At 43.2% G+C, this 4,818-nt stretch overlaps 1 pseudogene; it reads left to right on the top strand.

Moving 5' to 3' along the window:
* Positions 1 to 345: 345 nt before the first annotated feature.
* Positions 346 to 4,431, top strand: LOC136469699 (protein FAR1-RELATED SEQUENCE 5-like; annotated as a pseudogene).
* Positions 4,432 to 4,818: the final 387 nt, after the last annotated feature.

Here is a 4,818-nt window from a genome sequence, read left to right as displayed (position 1 = left end):
TCTACTAGGGCAAGTGCACGCCACCCAAACAATGTGCAAGAAACAGAGTAGAGTTCACCAACAAAAAACACTATATGTAGCTGCCTGCCATCTAAAAAATTGAACACTTTGCCATCCAAATAAAGGAAGCATGTGCAGTGGCTGTGAGCATACCAGCACATACCACCAAGAAGACGGATGGAAATCACTGGGAAAACTACCATGACATGACATTGAAGATCACCAAGTACTGTATTGGCATCACCGACAGGAGCCATTGGGTATAATTAAAAACGTCCATCAAATTATTTGTGAGAAGACATGCAAAGCTAAAAAAGGGGGACAAATACAATGAGCTCTTTTTACTGTGGTTGGGGGTACTTTTTTGTTTCTCTTGGTTCCTAAGCAATTAATTAGCGCTAATTAATTTTATGAGTGGAAGGTTAGTGTGGTAATTGCTGCCCCCTCCCTCCCCCACCCGACAGCTCACGCACCCGAACCCCCAGCCCCCACGCCGAAGGGGTACGCGAGCCGTAGCCCTGCCGACGCTGTAGCCCTAGCCGGCGCCGCCTCGCCCATGCCCTCGCACGGCGCCGCCGCCCTCGCCTGCCGCCCCCGTCGCTCGAGAGGCGGCACCGAGCCCGTCCTTCTTCCCTCCTCCCCGGCGCCCTCGCCTGACGCGAGCGGCCCCTGCGCCCCCGCCCGTGCCGTCATAGCAGCTGCCGAGGAGACGTGCTTGGCCTCCACCGGTTGGCCCATGCCCTCCATCGACTGCACTCGCCACATTCCCCGCCGTGGACAACGCTCGCCCGGTCGCCCCCGTGTACAGGTCCCTTCTAGAGCTCATCGTCCACCTCCGTCCCCGTGGAGAACTCTCTGATCTGGATCGGATCGAGCTCCAATCGCAGAAGGCCAAGGTTCCGTCCTCTGCACTTGTTTTGCATTTGATTTATCGCATATATTGAACTTAGGAATGCAGCAATGCATTTGTGCAGTTCCCTAATTGTAAGACAGCTGAAAAATATTAAGAATAGACTCACATAATTATTTTTCATTGTTTCCGGTGTATGATCCAGGCACTTAACAATGTTTTGCCAATGTAGACTTGATGCTTGCCTAGCTAGCGCATTAGAGTGTTTGCTTTTTTTAGTGATCCCCGAGATGGTCTCACACGGTTAGCTCTCGGAGCCTATGAAAATTGACAATTGTTAGAAAATTGTATTTCCTCATAGCTGAAATGGCATAGTTGTTGTACCTGTATGCACATAGTCAAGAATGGACTTATTTCCTTCTTCAGGCTATCTCCGATTATCCCATATATCTTCTCAACATATGATGTCAACTGTTGCTTGAACCAAAGTGCTGGATATTTTCCCTGTACCATTGATGCAGTGTCAGGCCTTCCCACTCTACACATTTTTTGACATTGCAGTACAGATGATTGCTGCTGCTAGTTAATATATTTTTTTTTAAAAAGCAAGTGAGCGCTACTGCACACTCATTTGCTGATGCTTCTTCAGTAGTGGCCTGAATGATGCCATGCTTTATTTGCCAGTACTTTATTTGCAATGTGTGCATACGCCAATCTGCATCTTTTGCCAGTACTTCTATGTGCCGGGTTGGTCAACACCTTGTATTTCTATGTGCCGGGTTTGTCAACACATTTTTGTAAAGAAAATGTGAAGAAACCTCCAAGTGACTGCAACATATTAGAAATGTGAAAAATTTAGTAGAGTGAGGTTCAATTGAGAATATGCGGAGACTCTAGTTTTGAGCTTCCTTGTGTTGATCAGACTAAAGAATCACTATTATTCTTGAACTCTCAAACCATATCAAAATGATCTTAATTATTTTTACAAGAAAATAGTTGACACCGTGCATTCCTCCATGTCTTTCTTTGCATATATTAAATTATGTGAAGATCTTTTAAGAAGTACCAAATCAGTTAAAACTGTTTTGGATTTATCCACTATTCCTGCAATTCAACCATACTTTAGTAAAGCAGTGGGTTTTACTGAATTTGATGAAGGTTCATGAAACCTTGTAGCCCAGCCCCATTCATCAACCTGCTTAGCCTTCCTCTTTACTTTCTTTGAGCTCACTCCACTGTTCTACAAGGGCAGTCCTTAAACTTGTCCTTGTGTGGTGCTATTTAGGTTTCTGAACTCTTAAATTTGTTATGTGGAATTTTAATTTGTTTAATGTTGTTGATGGATACAGGAGGAAATGTCAGATCTTGAGTTTTTACTGGAGTACAATGAAATTGTCAAGAAGATGTTTGCTAATGAAGAAAAAGGATTTCAGTTCTATAACAACTACGGTTTTGAGAAAGGATTTAGTGTGAGGAGAAGCTATTGTGAGTGGGACAATGGCCACAATGAGATGACTCTTCGGAAGTTCGTTTGCAGTCGTCAAGGTTTCCGTGAAGAGAAGCAGCTGAAGAGGGCGATTAAGAAGCGGAAGCCGCGGAATATTACCCGTGTTGGATGCCTTGCTAAATTTGTGATTGCACGAGATCAGATCACATGGCAGTGGTATGTGAAGGATTTCATCGATGAACACAACCATCCGATGGCGCCAGCAGAGCTTACTTGTCTGCTATGTTCACATAGAAGAATTAGCGATGAGCAGAAAGCTGAGATTATGGAGATGGAGAGTTCTGGGATCCGCAAACACAAGATAATGGATATTTTGAAAATGCAGTATGGTGGGTATGATAAGGTTGGGTGTACAACAAGGGACTTGTATAATTTCTGCCATCGCTATAAGGCGGAGACAATTGCTGCCGGTGACGCTCAAACAGTCATCAGAACTTCAGCGCAGAGATCCTGCTTTCTTTTTCAAGTACATGGTTGATGGGGAATGACACCTGAAGGGACTATTCTGGTGTGATAGTCAATGTCTGCTTGATTATCAAGCATTTGGTGATGTCGTTGTATTTTATAGCACCTACAAAACTAATCGGTACAACCTACCCCTTGTTCCTTTTGTTGGGGTGAATCACCATCGAAGCACAGTTATTTTTGAATGTGGAATTATTTCTCATGAGAATATTGAGTCATATGTGTCGTTGCTGAGTACATTTTCCGAGGCCATGATTCAGAAGCATCCGATCTCCGTGATCACTGATGGAGACCTTGCTATGCAGAGAGCAATCAGGCTGGTGTGGCTAAATTCATCGCATAGGCTCTGCATATGGCATATTGAGCAGAACATTGTGCGTAATCTTAAGGATGATGTTGTCAAGGATGAATTCAGGAGTTTCCTTTATGATTGTTGGTCCATAGAAGAGACCGAGAGAAAATGGCAGGATTTTTTGGATAAGCATAAGGTTACAAATAAGGAGTCATGGTTGTATCAGATGTATGATATGAGAGAAATCTGGTGTGCTTTGTATCATGCTGGTAAGTGCTACTTAGGACTGAGGAGCAACCAACAGAGTGAGAGCCTAAACTCTAGGCTTCATATGCGTCTAAATCGTAAAATGACACTGCTTGACATGGTAAAGCACGTGGAGCACTGCCTTTCAGGGCTGCACACAAATGAGGCAAAGTTGGACACTGATGCATTGCAATCTGAGGCATGCACAGAACCAGATGCTTCAATTATTGAGATAGAAGCCGTGAAATCGTTCACTCCAATAGTTTTCGCCACGGTGCAGTTCAGCATAAAAGCAGCCAAGAAGTGTTTTTCGATTGACATTCTAGATGATGATAATATGAGTGAGTATATTGTTGGCAGGAAGGATAAAGGAGACATGATGTACTATGTCAAATGTCAATTTTGTGATGAAGGCAATCTGAAGGGAATTTCTTGTTCTTGTGGTAAGTTACAATAGATTGGAACCCCCTGCTCACATATCTTCTTTGTATTGGACGATCTAGATGAAGACAAGCTTCCAGACTGTTGTGTTTTAAAAAGGTGGACAATGGGGGCGAAGAGTGCATTTCCTCCGAAAAGGAAGAGCACCATGTATGACTATTCCGAAAGCCTATAGAGGTACCGTGAGCTACGCAATATCAGTCAAGTTGTAGCCTTCGCAGCATCTCGTTCACTTGAATCATATGAGCGGTTGAAACACGTTCTGCAGGATGAAGTTGCTATGAGCTGCCAAATGAAGGAGATAACAGAGGCAAGAGGTATGGTCCGGTGCTGCCACAAGCCCCGGATGTTGATTCTGTAGCGTTCAGTAACATGCTGGATCCCTTGCATGTGCCTGGAAGAGGGGTCCCGAAGAAAAATTTGAAGTCAATTTCAAATACGAAGAAATCTAAGGTCAAATGTAGCCTGCGTAAAGATAAGGGTCACAATCGGCGAACATGCTCCATGAGAAAAGAGGTAGTTCATCTAAGTTGAAAACAGGCAATCTGCGAGGCATGTGTAGTTATGACTGATGTTTGTCCTCTTCATTTGTAGGAATCAAAGCTCCCAGAAGATGTGCTTGATATATGATTTGTCAATGATGAGTTTGTTGTTGCCTATTGTTTATAGGTACGTTGGTGAACAACTTATGATTTTCTATCATCTTTGCAAATTGACATGCTGCTATAGTTAGGATAATACCAAATTTGTGTTATAAATACAGCGTTCGGTTTGTAACCAAGCCAAAATTGACTAGTTTGCAATAAATATATGCATGTTAGTGTCTACATATTTTCAGAACAAAGGAAAAAACTGATTTCTTTCATCTTGCTGGATCTTGCATGCATAAGTGATTTCATACCTTCCTGTATTAAATGTTTCTGAACTGCCTATTTTGTTTGATAGCAGCAATAGTCCTCTATGTTACACCGCTTCAAGTTATTGCAGCATTAGGAGGGTTCTATGTGATGAGGCACC

Source organism: Miscanthus floridulus, chromosome 1 (genome assembly GCF_019320115.1).
Source record: "Miscanthus floridulus cultivar M001 chromosome 1, ASM1932011v1, whole genome shotgun sequence".
NCBI classification, from domain to species: domain Eukaryota; kingdom Viridiplantae; phylum Streptophyta; class Magnoliopsida; order Poales; family Poaceae; genus Miscanthus; species Miscanthus floridulus.
Note: the sequence above shows the minus strand (reverse complement) of the source record. Positions and strands in the feature narration are given on the sequence as shown.